The sequence below is a fragment of the Phlebotomus argentipes genome, unplaced genomic scaffold (assembly GCF_947086385.1).
Source record: "Phlebotomus argentipes unplaced genomic scaffold, Phlebotomus argentipes genome assembly contig_5, whole genome shotgun sequence".
NCBI lineage: Eukaryota > Metazoa > Arthropoda > Insecta > Diptera > Psychodidae > Phlebotomus > Phlebotomus argentipes.
In genome coordinates, this window is record NW_026776165.1 from 10,192,280 (window position 1) to 10,211,479 (window position 19,200).

Consider the following 19,200-nt stretch of genomic DNA (forward strand, 5'->3'; position numbering starts at 1 on the left):
GACAGCGCAAGTATGGCACGTTTTTGATCGTGTTAAAATCGATCAGAATCTTCTTTACTCGGGGATTTTCTATGTGAGAAGGAAATCTCGATCGCAATCGCGACTTTCGACATGATGCGAGTGGATGTTTTCTCAGTCCACGCCAATAGACAAAAGTGCGCTCAAGGAGGTGAAAGAAGTCCACTGGATGCGGGTTAATAAATAAAATAATCTCCTGCGATATTTCACAGCCAGCCAAGAGACCATCTCTCCACCAATTCATTGATTAATAAGTCCATTCTTTTCACACCTCGCGTACCTTCGCGCCACGCACTCGAAGAGGTGCCTCGAGACATGAGGTACTTTGCCACTTCATCGCAAAGTGGCTCCTGTTGGTCGCGACACGAGGAATTAAAAACGCGTGAATCTTGTTCCTCCTCGCGGACACGATTGATTCTGCCCAAGTCTTCTTCACAATCCCGCAATCTTCACCTCCATCGCGACCCATCTCGCCCCAGCGCACCCCCCACTAATCCTACGATTTTATAGTTGGTGCTTAAGTAAATAAAATCTGCTGGCCATATAAAGGAGATCTTTTGAGCATAACATGTAAATCGATTATATAAATTGTGTCCTGCTATTTAGCCAGTGTCTCTCCTCTCTTTTTCCCACACGGAGGCGTGCCAATGCTCCTTTTCACAGTTCCTTCCACACGAAATTTTTCCACACTTGGGGTTAATCAGTCCGGAAATTGATACTCACTTTGCCATCCGCACAAATCACATGTTTTTCTGGTGATTCTAAAGCTACGAACCACGTTTTTCTTGGTACTTTTGCGCATTTCCAATTCACTTATTGCTATTTATGCTCCATTTCTTTATAATTAGACCATAAACTGTCGATTTTAACCCATTTTTCTCTCAAAATTGTGTAAAAACTTATTTTAAATCCATTGTCGATAACTTAAAAGTAAAAAGAAGCAAGTGGAATATGACGCTTAGACTTAAAGCAAGTTGTATGAGAAATAGAAAACTAAGGGAATTATCTTATCTGTTTTTATAATATTTTCTATGAAGATTTTTGCAAGATTAAGACATATTTTCGTATTGTTTTATATTGTTAATCGTTTATTTCCGGTTTTTTCCAAACCATTTTGAATTCTAATCTGTATTTTTCCAACTAACGATGAAATTCAGAGGATTCCGTGCTTCAACTTGTATTCTTTGTTTTTAAGTATGTATTTTGACTGGAATTACTATCTTTCCTCCGTCGAGGACCTGCTATTGTTGGACTGATGAACCCTTCCTCCCAGTTTGCGCAATGTTGAGTCACTTGCACTGAATTTCTCGGCTTTCCGGTCACCGCGAGCGCAGTGTTTTGAATATAATCTGGTTATCCGTGCTAAATGGTCGCATTCGGCTGCCCCCGTGGTCGCGAGCGAGCAGAGCCACGATATGGCGAGCGAGACAGGCGACAAGTTCAGAACATAAAGAGGAAATGTTAATGGATGGGCGCTTTTTTCTTCCACCAGCGCGCGAGATGCCACGGCGGCGATAAGGGGGCGCGCAATCGCCACCCGGGCACGGAATGCAGTCGAATTGGAGGCGATATCGTGGGGGCAAATTTGAAATGCATACGCATCAAGCCATAAATTGGGAACGTTATTGGCGCATCGGGGAGCGTGATATGCGAGCGACATCATCAATTATGGTCCAACAAATCACCCATTGACGATCTCAGGTGGTAGCCATGAGGATCGCGTATAAACCACTGGGCGAACAAATAGAGCCAGTGGTAATTGAATTAATTTACCTTCGCGCTCGCTCTCTTCGCCATGGGTAAACAAATTTCCATGCGCTGCTCAGAGACGCGCTTTTAAAAGTAGAACTTGCGCACAAATTCCCGCGATCGCGGACGGTGAATTTTCACACACGCCGAGCCACAATTTACACTCATTTATCTCGCGTCTTCTTCCTCGCCGTGCACAATTTTCAGCGAGAACAATCTCCGGAGTGTCACCTCTTTAATTCCTTATCAGCACACATGGTGACACTCTATGGCCAGTGACTCTCGGCAGCTTCCACTGCTTTCCCACCACTTTCCACGCACCGCAGCGCCGCGGCTGCCGAACTTTCCCACTCCACAAGGAATCATCATCAGTTATCACAGGATGCATCATCTGGAATTCTGACTTTACAAATGCAAACACACAAAATGTTACCATCTTTCAGGCCTCCTTGGGTGGGTGGATTTCAGAACACGATATCGAAACGCTGCGTCTCACTGTAGTTCCCAGGAATCACACCAAGACCTCGCGATGAAGCGTCGATAGAAGTGCTCCCCGAAGTTCATCATCTCATAGGCAATGTTTCACTTGTTGCCTCACGTGAGGATCTGGCCAAGGGGGAGATATTACGCTGTACAGATCCTATGAAGTGCATTTTTTTTTTGTCAATTTGTGTCGCAATATAAACAAAGTTTTACAAACATAATTTATGGTACTTTTAGAAAACATGCAAGAGTTTAAATTAGCTCAAGAACTTAGGAAAACGTTAACAGAATCATTTTATTCAAGATTTCATTACTCTAAGCAATTGACAATTAATCAGCGCGATTCTCCAGTGGAAATAATAATTTGAAAGAAATCTCTTTAAAATTGTTGTAGCTTAAAACTGCTGCTTTCACATTTAAAAATCAATCAAAAATTCTCTTTAGGTTCTTCTGTAAATAATTTATTTGCTAAATGACTCATTTTAGGAGCAAAATTTAGTAGATTTTCAAGGTTTAAAAGCTATTTTTAAGCTGATGAACTGACTGAACTGAAATCAGCCTTATTATCTCCTCCTTGGATCCACCGTATCGACTGCATAGTATCGCACTTGTACTAAGCATATGCAGAGGCGTCTTTGCGGGGATATTTAGCTCACACTAAGATACATGCTGTTCCAGTCAAATTAGATGTTATCACTGCGCGTCGTCTTGAGAATTGGCAAAGTGCGATTGCATTAATTCATGTCACAGTCCGAATCGCTCATATCGAGTGCGTACTGAGAATGTGCAGAGACTTTCCACGTGTGTTGCCATTGTGAATGAATTTTCCGGTGGTGACGCCTAATGAAGGTCTCGTCGCAATTGCGCGAGTTGTTTTTGTATTGGCTTTGCCCTCTGACCCCAAGCATGAATTGACTCGCGGTGTATTGTGAGCAATATTTAGCTCATCATCGCATCTCTCAAGTCAGTGAAGATATTGGGATTGTTTCTCGCCAAACAATGCAATCTCTCTTGCAATGCACAAAATAAGAGATTCTCATGTATACGGTTCCATAGCTATTAGAAACAACCATCGATCAACTATTGTTTCATGATAAAGAGACTTTTCAAATTCAAACTGGAGAAGAGAGGAGAAACTGCCTCCATCATTGACTCGAAATACATAATATGCTGAAGTGGGGGGAAAAAAGTATAAATAAAGGACGACAGGTGATTTAATGTTTTTATAATCAACTAACTCAGCGCGAGTGGAGACCTTTTTCGCATGGTGTGTGCACCATAAAATTGTAATTTATGTGTAAGCAAATGGGATCTCTCGTGGGTACTTCTTCTTCATCTTCCCCAGCACACAGAGCCACAATTGCCGCATGGGCTGGAGATGCTAAACAATTGATAGCCACCTGAAATGAGATTATGGCTGGCATTCGATTGGCCTTCGCTTCGATTTTTAAGATCGTCATAACATTTAATGCATCCACCACATCAGGCAAAATGTTGCATTGCGCCAAATGAGATTTTTGTCAGTGAATGAAAATGAATATAATTAGAATTTATTAGGTAGACGCTGGGGAGATACGAAACTTTACCCGAGATACCGCAATTTGCAATAGGTCGAGTGGAGAACAACAGCAAATACACCATGAAGGCTAACTATTCAAATAAACTAACTCCGTTCCAGATCACAGACCATCTTCCCTGACTTATTTGCATTCTACAATACACCCAACATAGCCGCGATCATCTCGCCTGTGCGATCAACTCCTCTCGCCGCGCAGATTTCCACCGTCGCGCATGTGAAAATGGCAAAAATTGCGTCACTATATCTCAACTTCACTTTGGCGTCAAGATTCCAAAACATTACACACACGGTCAGATTCATCGCCACTCAAGATACTCAATCTCCCCATGGATGGAATAAAAGGAGATGAGAGTGCTTTGGATCATTAAATGCCCATAAATACGTGAATTTGGCCTTCCTGTAAAAAAGCGCGGACCCATGATTTACACCTGACTCGTAAATAACGTGAAAATTCACCGCGAGACATTATTTCTCCCCGCGAGACAGACAGTGTAACACGCGGAAAGAAAAGCACAAAGCAGAGGAGATATGAAACAATAACAACATGTGAATATAATGTCAATCCAATTATTTTCCACCCCTGAGGTGCCAATTTTCATCGTGACACCACGCAGAGTGTGTTAATTTTAATAAGAATCTCGTGGCTGAGAAAAATAACACTAAATTATGCCGAGTTAACTGGTGCAATGTTTTCATGCCAACAAAACCCATACAACAAATTACAACTTACCACGAATGCCGAGGAGACACTCTTTCTTGCACTCTCCTGGTGACTTCTTGGGTGACTTTGAGTCCAGAAAGTCACACAGATTCGGAAGAACTTCTTTACGATCGCTTTTTGTGATGATTTTCTAACGCCACTTGGACAAATTTACAGTGAGATTTTGCATAATGAAATTTCACTGCCGTTTCTAAAGATATCCTGAAAAATCTTTTGATTTATTTTAAATCTAAGATTCATCCTGAAGAAAAGAAAACAAAAAAGCCTTTTCAACCAAAATGTCACAAACAAATTGAGCTTTGGCTCACTAGAATCGGCTTCAATGCATTAAAAGAGCACAAAAAAGCTACTTTGTTGGTCAAAAATTGAAAATTATTCACTAAATCATCATTTTTCATCAAAAGAAGAATCTGTTTTGTCTCACTTGAGCCACTCAATATCATCGATTTTCCCCTATTTCCCAAAATGCGACAGTGTTATCATCTGAGCAAATTTGAGCCACAAACTCATCTTAGTGATTTTCATCTCTAAACCACTTCAGTGTTAACACGTCTTTCTTAAAGACGAACCGTCGCACAATACTGGCGATTGTTCAGCCGATTTAGCAAAGCGCAAGGCACATTTATTGGATCAGCCAAGGAGGCGAGCTTGAGTCTGTGGCCGATGAAAGAATCCTTTGTGTGTGGCTTGGAAAGAGGCAGGAAGAGATGAAGTGCCCTTTTATCGATCAACGCTCATATGTGCAAATTAGCTCTCAGGTGAGATTTCCGCGCAGTGCAAACACAATCTTCGGGGTTGAATTGTCGTCAATCTGCACAAGAGTCAAATCACACATGGAGTGAATTGCTTATTTGAGCGTAAGTGTTTGACTCTTTCGCAATATATCGGTGAAGAGGAGACAAAACACGCGAGTTGAAAGATGCCGGCTTATGGATTTGTGTGTGCGAATTGATGAGCATCAAAGGTACACAATGTTCCTTCAGGTGCAACCAGAGATGCCAGCGCCGATGGAGGAATGAGAAGGGTCACGTACCGTGCAGAGTGAGTGCTAAATGCAAAAGAAGACATTTGCCACGTGTTTTAATTAACTCGTTGCTCAATGAGGAAGATGCTAAAATCCACCGCAATCTGCATTTCCCTGGCTGAAACAGTCAATATTGGGCATCACACAGATTGCACCGTGGGAGTTGATCTGTTAATTCTGTGCGGGGAAAAGTTGAGCATCTATAGGATCCCCTCGAGTTTTTCCACCGAAAAAGCGCTCTACTGTGTTTGCTTTTTAATTAGCCCGCGCATTGAATATTGAACGAGCTCTTTTGACTCTGTGGGTAATTGTATTTGATCTATTCAGCGTCTCGAGACTTCTCTCATGCCTTTTTATTTTTTCGGGAAGATCAACAAATAGTGCGCCTCTTGGGATGTTATATTTGAACATCTCATCGACTCACGCAACATCATACGCTGCACTCAGAGAAACACATCACCTTGCAGATACACTATGGGATGAGGAGCACCAGATCCTTGATTTTGTCTCAAGACAGTCGAGACACGAACCAACCAAGATTTCAAGATCATAGCAAAAGTTGATCTATTGAGTCAGGAATTGATCCTAAAGTCATATTCAATGCGAAATATCGATTTTCAATATGATTTCCTATCAAAAAAATTCAGTTCGAGCACGTTTTCTCATGGGAAATCATTCTATCCAAGACACCAAAAGAGTAAAAATTCAAACTACTTCATAGAACCAAAGCTCGCTGATTTCTTCCAGTGCATCAGAAGCAAACCATCCCGAAGAAGGAGTCCAGCGGAAGGTGAGAAGAGATCTGTATAGAGCCGGAAAAAATGCCCTCGGTCAGTGCATCAGTGGCGAAATTGTCGAGACAAGAGTGTCCATTGGGGGAGTGAGGGAGAGAGTCGGAGAAAAAGGCGCAAGACGAGTTCGCTTGTTAGGCGACTTTTACGATAATTGCGTTCATTCCTCTCCCACGGCACTAAATCACTGGAGATGCAGTTAACCATTACGCGAATTGTGTGATGTATTACGAGATGGTGAGCACTCCGTGTTCTTCAGGCAGCCAATCCACCTCCAATCTCCATCTCGCCTAGTGGCCACCGCCGAAAAAAAGCCCCACACACTCTATTTCCAATCAGTTCAGCCGCACACAATCAATTAATCACACAATTGCATCGAGGATGCAATCCGCGATGCTTCCCTTTTTCGCCTCTCACTCGCCATGCTGGCGGAAAAAGCGTCCTGCTGCTTTCTTTCACGCCATCGCGAATGGTGAGTGTGAGATATTATTTATTGTGAGTAAAAACAACAAATTGCCGCCAATATTTTGCCGCCTTCACCACACACCACGCTTCGAATTCGCCTAGGCGAAATTGTCTTCGATTATTGATCGAGATACAAGACTAATTCCACGCACTGATAAATGCTCTTGTCACATGAATAAATTAGAAGGAGAAAAACCGGAAAATATCACGGAAATTCGCATAGTTGCAATAATTGCCAACAACGAGTCTCAAATTCACAACATTTTGATCACTTTGTCCGCGCTTTTGCCATCGCGGATGCATCGCCAATTGATTTACGTGGATCTGGTGTCATTTAGATGTTACTTCAGATTGCTCTTTGGCGATGCCATCGTATAAAATTCTTGAGTTTATTTGATGAAATACTCACATTGACTCCCTAAGCCGGAGATGTTGGAAAGACACTCCAAACTAAGGGGTAAATAAGCCGCGATCAGTTCACTTGAGTGCAAATCTTCCTATTCCAAGTCATCAAACCAACGATTGAACATTCTTCATCAAGTCTGGGGCAGAAAGTATTGCAAAATGCCGCAAAATTTGTATCTTATCGTTTCCGTAATGAAATTTTCACTACTTAGAAAGGATAAGAACACTGATATTTTACCCCTCATCAATCCATCAAAAGTCTCGCTTGAAAATCTTTGATTTTGACTCACGTCGCATTCTTGAAATTCCGCTCGATCTGTGTGAAAAAAAGGCGTTGAGTTTGCATATTTCTGTAATTCCATCTGTAACTGATCATATTTCTGAGAAAAATCTTGCTGGATGATATCATTAGTATCTTTACGAATGCGCTAATTTAATCTCATAAAGCCAATACGCAAACACAGCGAGAGTTCAATTGAATTTCGAGTTTCGGAGATGTGTAATTCCTGTGCCAGCAGATCAAACAAGCGATGGTATTGGAAGGCGAAGTCTGCCTAATTTGCGTGTATTTGAAAAATACACAAGCCAACAGTGTATTTTGATAAACACTTTGCACTCTGATCGACTTTATTAATAAAGCGATGATCTCATTAGAGTCCAGTTCCCACAAGGTGCGCGCCTCTCTCTCGGCTCTCCGGCCGCGGATTGAGGCGCGATAAGGATGTCTACTTAAGAAATTAGACCCCAAGTGATCCACACAAATCTCTCATTGTGCTGTTTGTTTTTCATCAAGGAGAGGAGCTGGAAAAAACTCGCGCTTCCCATCCAATAATACCATCATCTTGGCGGTAATATGAGCTGCCGTTCGCCGCTGGTATTCAGCGTACACATAATAGAACAACGGCACAGATGAGGATGGGGCTCGAGGAGGTGGGGAAAAAAAGAGACGCCGTAATTTGTTTATCCAACACAACACAAATCGCTGAGGAACAATTTTACACAAAAGCCAAGATGCGCGCACTATTAGAGGGCAATAATGGTGGTGATGGCTTCGCTGGACTTTTTCTCAAGCATCGGCGCCGATTAGGCCCTTTTCTCCTAACCCTTCTGCAGGTGATATATTGTGACGTTGCTGCGAAAGATCTTCCCCGTGAGGATTCATGATAATTACCCGCGGTGCGCGAGGAAAGCAAATAGATGACTTGATGATCATTGAGGGCATGAGCTTCAGCTGCATAATGTCTTCCTCATAGCATTTCAAGGTGCTTCGCAAGATAGATTGATCCCACTTCAATCGTCAAAGGTGTGCAGAGCAAATTTCGATAATGATAATAAATGTAGATCATTGTTGCGCTCTTGAAATGCTCCACGGGAAATCCCACGCAATTTGCCCGCATTGTCTCAAACCTGACATTTCCAGCGAGACTCCATCGAGTGATCTCTGATCTTCGAGAGCAAGAACTGAAGATCACCCAGTTTCGCCCAGTGATGAATAGGTGGCTTGTTGGTATTTCCAGCTCCACAAGCACGTGTCAGAGAATCAAAGAAGTCCATTTAGTCCGCACGCAGACATTTCCCCAGAATTGAAAGTGCTAAAGTGAGAGCCTTAAAAGCTCCAGACTTGATTTCTTAGGCAAACACTCCAGCATTGAGAGCGCTGATCTTTGCGGGTCACTCCATTAGAATGTCCAGAATTTCTTTGGCAGATCACCTGAGACACGCGGCGAAGAGGCAGCAATTGTTGTGTGTCCTGGCCATGTGTGTGGCTCGCAGCATTGTCATCAATCTCCATATTGCATAACAGTCACTATGCGCGCGTCTTTTCATCGCGGCGCAAAAGATCATGTGTGTGGCGGCGAAAATAGTAATTTCCAGCATGATCTCGCGGCGTATCCATTGACAATCGACCCGCGAGAGACTTTTGTCTGACAACCCGATTAGCTCTGGTGCTTTGATTACAAATAGATGCCCATTGAAGCCGTCCGACTATCAAATAGGCCGCAATTCATCTCCAGCGCGTCGCCTCGCGTGTGGTGTGAGTTTTGTCAAAAGGGAGGCAAAAGCACCAACTCATACTCCGCGTCATTTTCACCCGGTCGCGTTTCTCGATCGCGTGGCCGCGCATGATGTATCGCTTTCCATTGATAGTGGCCCCAAGAAAGGGATTCTTTCCTCACATTATTGGTATCACACATGCCCTCCCAATGCGATGGCGCACACACGGTGATGCCGTCATTAATCACAATCAGCAATCACTCCATTTTCTTCATCACAATGACACAGGGACTTTCCAATGCGGCCCAATTCTCACACTGTGGTGTACATTCTCCAGACTCTGTGGGGGTGAGTTTGTTCAGTTTCAAGATTGCAAATGAATGCAGCCGCTAAAGTTGAGAATTTAGTGGAAAAAATGATGTATTTCTATGTACATTGCGCGCAGGAATTTCTCCCCCTTGCAATTGTCCGGCAAACCACCTTCCTAGATAGCGATCTGGAAAGCGCGAGAGACACATGTCTTGGAGATGGTCTCTGGCCAGCCTCAGCAAAGGCTGTGCTTTTCAATTAAAAGTATTTTGTTGGACAATTGCAATATTGTCGGTGTGACAGTGTGTATAGTGTATGAAAATGTTGTTCTTCAATTATTGGGTGAGTATATATGGGCAAAAGGAATTGGCCATAAATTGGCGTGTATGTGTGAGTGTGCGAAAGGAGGATTTAATTGGGCTTGTTGGCTGTGCAAAAAGAAGCGCACGAAAATTAAATAACATCAACCTCAATACATTTCCCACGAATATATTATGGCTTATGGTTTGTGCGCGCGCGAATAAATGGAAACATCTATTTAATTGCGAACACAACACCACAATAAAGTGACATCACACACAACACACTGAAATCGTGAAAATTATTGAGATTATTTGAGAAATTTCTAATAGAGTGGAACATTTATGTGCACTCCTCGGGCTCTCGTGGTGTGGATGAGGCCCAAGCGAAGGTGCACATGAAGTTGGCGAAGAAGAAGCGTCCAAACGGTGGGCATTAACATAAAACGCAAGATGCGGATATAAAATATTGGTGTGCAAATCAAATGTGCGCTGGACGAGAGGACACAGCAGCGCATCGGTGTCCCCGAAGAGAGTGTCCAACATGGTGAGGAACAACCATTCCATTTAGCACCGCGTGAAGAGCACATAAATCACCGAGAAAGCCAATGAGTCTCATCATATTGGCCCAACACTTGTCTCACGCGACCATCCACAATTAAGGCCATGCAGTCCACGGAAACACGTCTTCCTAATCCTCGCAGCCTGCGATTCTGCCTCGGGAGCACGGCATGGCCTAAGCCAGAGCACATGTGCTACCAGGAAAACGTCTCTTCGCCGGCCAAATCCGACGAGCTGAGTGACAAAGAGGAGGAATTAACTGCTGACAGATGAGATCAAGGGTGACAGAGGTAAAAGGACCATGGCATTATCGCACATTTGGGGTGGTCCGGGATGATTGGCACATTTGTGCCAGAATGCGAACACACACAGAGTCGAGAACTTCAACATCCTTTAGAGCTGTTTATTAAGAACCAACCAAAATTACATGAGAAATAAGCAAAATTTGAATTTTTTTTGCAATTGTATTAAGAAAATAATTATTTTCTATTAACTTTATACAAATTTTGACAAATTGAAAGTAAAAATCAATATTAAAATATTCCTCAAAATCAGCTACTGACTTATCCCTGCTTAAGGATACTAAGAGCAGATGAAAAGGTGGGAAAGAAGGTCGTGAATTTAGGCATTCAAAGAAGTCAATTCAATTCAACGGAAGAGAACTGCGGAAATCACTGCGAAATATGAGGGAAAATCTGTTGTCGGGAACTGAGAGTGCGGAAAAGGACTTCAGCTATGTTTGTCAGTGTCCAAATTGGATGGAAAGTCATGGTTGGGAGAGCATTGCGTCCCTCTTCTTGCAGCACAAACATTCTCTCCATTGTGGATGCGTGAGAAAGCCGTGAAATGGGAGAGAATCACGTCTCCACGCGATCATATTTTCCGTGGAGAATGTTTGTCGATGGTGTGAAGATGAAGAACATACGGAACAATCGTATTTAAATTCGAAGATTTCCAGTGTTTATCGAAGAATGAGTGGAAAAAAATGTCACCTCACCAATTATAGTGGGCCATCTAATTTGTGCTAATCATCACAGCATTCCAGTTTTTCGCCTCCTGAATAATGGATTTTCTCACACCCAAACCAAGCCACTGATGAGATGTACAAATGTCTGATTAAACAGACTCACCTGTACATATCAGGACAGGAGGCACAGATCCAAATGCACTCCACGGTGAGTGTTTGTAAATTAAATTTGACAATTTGTCCGTGTACAGCGTCGAATTTGATTATATGGACCTTGTTGACACATGCTAATGAGAATTTGCATAAAAGATTTTTACCCTCCGTCTTACGTACTGAGAAGAAAAGGTTAAAAAATAGCGATGTTTACCAAATTTTTTAGATAAACACCACACTTCTTGATGCTTGTCATCATGCTTGCCATCTCTGACCTCATTTAGTCGCGGGAAGGTGAACTCGAATATTGTCCATTCCGCGCAATCATTATATTGTCATCATCGTTTGTGTGCGTCTTGGCGATCGGAAGTGCCCCATAAAGATCAATTTTTTTTGTCAACCCAGACCGACGAACACATGTGACTTCATTCACAAAATACTCTCAGCAAAATCCCATTGAAGAACCTTATTTCCTCTTGACCATTAAGCCCCACGATGTTCGCTTCTTCAGCCTCGTCCGTTCTTTTTCTCTCTAATTTCCAAGTTGGGTGAGGAGAGAAAAAGATGAATTTAATGGTGGAAATGGCAACGATATATAAATTCCTGAGACGCGCAATAGCCACCTTCTTGACCTCTCCCACATATTACGGGCAAAATCTCGATTCGAAACTTCACCTTCAGCTATATTCTCAAATCACACACCAAAGGAGAAACACTTTCTGCCAATTCTCCTCGTGTGATTCACAAGTGCAGTTAGTGTTTTATGCGAAAAACACTGTGAGGGAAACCTCTTTTTTCACCATATTCCTCATGCGCTTCTTCACCCGACATTCTTCCCGTTGAAACATTATTTCTGTCACTGACCTATACGCTGTTCGGACCTTTTTCTGCCATATCTTCACCAGACTCCCAGCCAAGGGGGAGATAGTGTGGCTGAGAATTGTACAGCACTTCTGCAGTGCTCCAAAGACTGCAAATAGATCCAATTTGCACCCATTTCAAGAAGCTCTGAAGCGCTTGTGCATTCAGTTGAGACTGAAAAACGTCTGAAGGCGCTTTAAAAATTATCTTAGAGTGATTACAGACTTGCTGGTGATCCACGAGGGGTTAAGCCAGAGTGAGAGTGTGAACGACTGACAGATGATTGAGTCATAAAACACGACTGATCCATCGATTTATCGAAGGTAAAAAAAAACAATATACACTCTATGCTCATCCTTGGAGGATTGATCCCAGTTCGCGCCGATTTGAGGTAACTCGCAAGTCTGTAACCGCTCTAAGATTCTTAAGTTACTCTTTTGAATAACTTTTCCTGCCAAACAGACAGTCAAAATGCCCAAAGATGGGATTAATTGTAATAAATAACTATATTTTGAGCCCTTTCTTCCCGTCCCAATTATTTCTCCCTTGTTCTCCAGTCTCTGCTTGCGCCTCTTTGCACACCATCAGCATCTTTCGGGCGAAAAAAGAAGCTCCATCCGCAGAAATGATTAGAGATTCATTTTTCAAGCCGCGCGCACTGCCGCGAAAAGTGTGAAGAATCTCTCGGTGTACAATGGAATTGTAATTAAATCCCGAAACGGTGATCGCATGAGAAGAAAATTGAATTAAAATCACACACAAGAGTTGCCTCCCCGTTTCTGTTTGGCATCTCTTTCACCGATCATCTTGAGCGCGGACGCGCGGGATAAAATAACAAATAGGCGGTATTTTGGTATTTGATTTGATCGCATTGGATGCAGATCATGATACTCCTTTTTCTGCGGCAAAAAAGGCATAAAACAAGCTTCAAATGATTGCCCAGACGAATTTACCGCCTCTTCGCGCACCCAATTAGCGGCTTTAATTAATTACTGAATCTCTTTCTCTCTCGCGCGCTATTTTAGCCCATTTCATGCACAACACTTTCCTGGCTAACGGAACAAGGCATCGCGGATTGAAATCCTATACCTATAAATTGAAGACTTTATAGAATTAGCTTGATTTTTCAATCGCCTTCTCAACCATTAATGCAAAACACCTGATTGAATTTCATGCGCTATTGATCCACATTCGGAGACATTTATTTCTCGTGATTTTATACCATAAACACGTCCGATCCGATTGATGATTCAGCACGAAGAGATTTACTGGCTTTCAGTGTCGATTGACTAAGCAATCGAATATTTCCTGAAATTGGTCAATTTTTATACCTCAACTTGGCAGTTTTTTCCATACAAGTCTCGCTATCGCATTACAAAACAAACTTTTCAAAGACTTCTGCATCGGAAGATTTTAAGCTATGAAACCAAATACGCAGAAATTTGACATTCTTCAGAAGCGAAAGGTAAAAATTTAATGATTTCGCTGTGAAAGTTACCGAATTTACCTCAAAAAACCTTTTAATCGTTTATAAAAGTTCTGACAATAATAATTACTCTGCATGTTTTCGTTGATTTTATTGATATTTATAGGAGTTTTTGACTGAAAAATGAGTAAATTTATAGAAAAACTGGAAATATTCGATTTTTTATAGTCTTCGAGCATATTTCATCCGAGAGAGTCGGAAAAAAGTCCTAAAAATCAAAATCTTAGAATATCTAAGAATATCTTACAAAAATCCTGATGATTAAAGTTTGTTGGAACAATTTTCTTGGGAAAAAGTATGTCTTAAATTACGAAAATTGAAATCTCAAACTTTTTAAGTGGTAGAACAGACCAAAAACTGCCCGAAAAAATATAAGACGTTAATGAATAATCGACTTTTCACAGTTTTCAATGGTTTCCCTAAATGCTTCGCAGCACAGTTTGTCTATTCAGCGATAAGTAGCACAATTCAGCATAGCGCAGGTTGTCTTACTGAAAGTAGCAACATTGTGACAGGCAAAGAACGCACTTCGGGTACTTGAGAAACTCCAGTGAGAAGCGCATGAAAAAGCCTCAAGAATCAATTGACAGGGTTCAAAATTTCGATAGAGAAAACCATCTTCCAGTGCCTGAATTTTTTCCCTTCGCTTCACATGGATGAAATGGCAAGACAAAGAGATCATATTAAGACACACGATGACATCCACTTGATGCCCCAAAGCAACTCCCTCGTCTCCACTGGGCAAATTGTGGATGCTGCTGTGCTCTTTCAAATACAACAATTCATTGTTCACCACTCAATGTCCATTTGTGGCACATTTTTTCTTGCTCCATCTCCTCGAGCTCCTCTTCTTCTCGCCCAAAAGGCTTTTCACATCAAATTCCACACTCTTGGGCGCATTCTCGCTTTTTTGACTATCATTCACGGTGGTTATCTCGCGTAATAGTACCATCCGCTATTGTACACGCTCTCGTGATGGACAATTTTAATGTGGCCCAGAAAGACCTCAACACTCGAGGGTCTCTTCACTGCTCAACAGTTCACTTGGAGATGCTAAAGACGAGAAAAAAGCGTCTCAGGGTGTGACAAGACATGAAAAGAATTTGCTGATCGCTTTTTTTCGCTCACAACTTTCTGCTACACTTTGACAATTTCCCAAGATTCTCTCTGTCTTGTCTTTTTTTTCTTCCTGCGCGTCTAAGCGAACTCTCACAACGTGTTTTTGATGATGATGACGGGAAAATTGGTTGTTCTTTTCACATGAAACTCCTTCGCAGTGACACCCACAAAAGGTTGAAGTGTTTGAAATGGGAGAAGAATGAACGACCAACTGCCAAATTAGTGCCACATTCAATTTATATCCCAACCAACATCGCGCTATGGTTTATTACAATTGATCTGCCCAAATGAAAGCGAACTAATTCACTCCGCGAGGCACAATTGCACTGTTGAGACATCATTTTCACCATTCTTATGCGCACAAGATCCCCAACGCGAAAGAATCACATGAACCACTTTGATGATTTCTCGATGATGTATTTTGATTGATCTTCATTGACTCACCACAATGTTGTCGATCGTTTTGGGTGAGAGTGAGGCGATGGTTGAGAGAGAAAAAAAGTGTTTCACAACTTTGTGTGGACGACGTGATGATGAAGAGGGGCACAAAAAGGCGAGATTATTAGAAAAATGTGTATTGTGAAGAAAATTTTTCATCGTCAATCTTGGACAACAGCACTTGAAGACACACACAAGGCGGCATTCGATGGTCGAAGGTGGAAATGAGTTGAAGATTGAAGACAAGGGGGAGATGGAATTGTTGGAAACTTGGTTGGAAATGTTGCGAATTCAAAGATTTTAGGTCAATTTCTCACCACAAATTGATTATTTTGTGTGTTCTTAACAAAATTGGGGGTTGAAAAAGATATCAAAAAGAATGATTCGAAGGTAAAAGCCGTAAAAGTTCTACAATTCTCACAACATTATCTCCTCCTTGGATGATTCGTTGATCTTACGGAATCCTTTCTCACTTGAGTATTGTTTGGTCTAATATCGTAATTATTGTTAAACTCATAATGATCCAGAGAATCTTCTTCAGTCTGGAGTGTTAATGGCGATATCTCGTGCGGAACAACTTCAAGCTCTGCACACAGTTTCTTAGACGGAGTGAAAAGGAGCGCTCCTTGTTTGCCAAACAAGAGCATTTCTCATGAGAAGAAGTGCCGCCTTTTTCCCCTCGTGAGAAGCGCAAGTGAAGCTTCTGAAGAATCATCAAATATTTTGATGGACGATAAATTTTCACGGATTAATGCAAGAGTGATAGCAAATCTGTGGTCGAGAAGGTCTTCCTTCACGGTGATTTGATTAATTCCACCACAAATGTTTATCCATTTTCATTTCAGCGAGACAGAGAGAGAGAGAGAGGCTTTTTGCCCCATCGCAGAATCCACCTCTCGGCGAGCCTCGAAAAAGCACTTTTTAGTATACAGTTGACCTTTTGCACCATGACCTGTGGCCACACATTTTCATTTCCTCAAACATGCCAAGCCCACAAAATTGAAGTTGACCCAAAATTCCATAAATAATTTGATGGCGAAGACGCATTATCGAGTGTTGGGCAATATATATGATGAGGGAAGGTGGACAAAAAGCCAGAGTGTGACAAATTTGTCTTCTGTTTTATTGGACAGCCTTTTATTTCCAGAGTGTCTGTCTCTGCTAAATGTCCACGGAGATCAATTGATCTCCTCTCTCGCTCGATTCAGAAATGTGAGAATAAAAATCTGAGGTGAGACACACACCAAAATTGATCATCATTTCACCTCCAGCTCTTTTTTTTCTCCATCGCGCGCGATCCTCCGAGTGGACAAATCGCCTCTTTGTTCATCATATCTCCACATGGATATGCGGGAAGACAAATTTTCCTTCGATGGTGTGTGTGTGTCTCACTATAATTTTCTATATAAAAGTCTAAAAATAATGGCTGATCATTTTTCACACGGCAAAACATTGGAGAGAACAAGAAATTCCCCATGTATGTTCGTATTATTTGATTAATTGCATCAAAAGATGTGTCTTGTGTTCTCCTTCCCTCCGCATGTCACTCCGTCGAGAGCCTTTTTGCTCGCTCTCCATCTCATGGTTCATTGCAAAATCTCATCCGCACTCCATCTTATGTCCGACTGAGCTGCAGATTCGCCCAAATTCCACCATGTGAACTCATTGCAGTGGAAAAACCACATTCAAATGCACGACAACCTTCGGGTTCCGTGTGCCTAATTAAATTCACTATCTTCCTCATTTTTCCCAATTTAAAATGTGTCAAAAGAGCCCAAATCCAGTCCTCACATTGTTGCCGACCACCAGCGGAGTTAATGGGTAATTTCAGTGTTAATGACCATCATTATTTCGAGACAATTGACTTTTGGAGTGCGTGATAAGTCACCCAACAAATTACCCACAATATCAACATGACCACTGGGCAAAAACAACTAAGAAAGTTGACTGTTTTTAATTAAAACGTATTATTGGCAATTTTCTACCTGTGCCAAAATTGCTTCGCAGTCAAACTTTTTGAACACAAACTTGCTACAAATTATAAGACAAGACGTTTGAAACTATCATCCAAAAGGAAAGATAAGCACAGAATAAAAGAAATTGAAAGACTTGTCAGAGAGAGAGAGAGAGAGAGAGAGAGAGAGTCGATGAATGAAAATTACCTGCAACTTTGCCTGCAAAGAAGTCTGAACAAAAGATCCTCGGCTTTTGAATGAGCGGCAATTTTAATTACACGCCATACGAAAAGTTTCATATCACAACATTGAGCAACGTTTCCCAAGGGGAAGATGATATGCTTTAAATTTGTACACCACAATCACTTTGCAGGATCTTTAACACTTCAGTCTCAACAGGTTTAGGCTCTTCAAATGCTTAGATTTCAGATCATAATAACTGATTTTATTGTTCTTTGATTCTTTCATGGCAAATTTACGTCTTAATTTTCTGTTTTTGTCTTTGGAAAATGCTTTAAAAAATTCTGACCAAAATGTGAGGTTATAAATCAAAGCTTAAAAATTCTTCTTAAAGGCTGAAACCACGGAAATAATAAGGCAAAAGACATATTTCTACATTGAAAATTTCATTTTTGAGGTTTTAATTGATTTTAAGACTTTTTGCTTATCCAATAATGATCATTTTTGAACACAAACGCTCAATTGTGCCGAGAATAAGAGAAATAATCCCAGATTAAGCACAAATTTGATGATTTTAAGGGTTTGCTAAATCGACAGAATCTGTCTTAAATCAATCACATAACCTAGAAAAACAATAAAATTGGCTTTTCTAAGCAAAATAATACAGAAAATGCCTCAATTTGTTGAAATTGAAGCCTTTGCAATGCAAATATTCCAATTCCCAAACAATTCCACGAAGCTGTACATCACTTCCGACTGAAATATCTGCCCCTTGGCATTTCTATCGCTTGAGAAATTCCCTGCAGGGTCGCGAGTGACGATCATGAGGCAGTGAAGTGAAAATATGGAGAGACGAAAGCTCACAGAGCAAAGAATGGCTGGGACGATATTCTCAATGATGTCACACACGATATCCCCATTAATTAATTGTCTATTTATAATAATTGACGACATGAAGCCATTCTTCCGTCAATTGCTTAATTTATCGTTTCAGCGCATCTGCAAAAGCGCAGCACGTTAAGCTAATGTCCTTGTCATGATCGCGTCTCGCGATCCAGTCTGTCGCGGAGTTGCAGGAGTTGCGCGATTGCTGAGCGCGAAATAAATCAAATGATGGGTGTTTTTCAGAAGATGAGCTCATGCTTTCCGGAACTACAGCTCGAGATATTTTTTTTTCTGTCTATAATAATCTCAACCTCACACCCAATCATCGTCGGCGCAAAATTCCACACGCCGAGAAGTCCAATGGCGCGCGGAGTTTTGAGATTAACAAGAAGTGGCAACCTTGTGGCACATCTTGACTTCTTCCGCGGTTTGAAATTGTCGAAATTTTCTGTGGCATTTGAGATCTCTCTCTCCTCCTGACGAATGGATTCTCTCCGCTCATCTCCAGCCCAGAAACTCTTCAATCCCCACCTGCGAGACAATCAATCTGGCCGCGATTAAAGACGCATGGCCATCAGCATAAAAACAGACACCTTCGCAGCGCACCTTCGCGATGGGTGAAAAGGCAAGGTGGAAAGATGGTAAAGTGCGCCTGAAATGTCTTAAGTCTCCCGGGCGCGAGATAAAAAGTCTCCCAACAATGCTTGTGCCAAGAATGACGCACTTCTTTCGTACAATGAGTGCGCGTGTTGAGAGG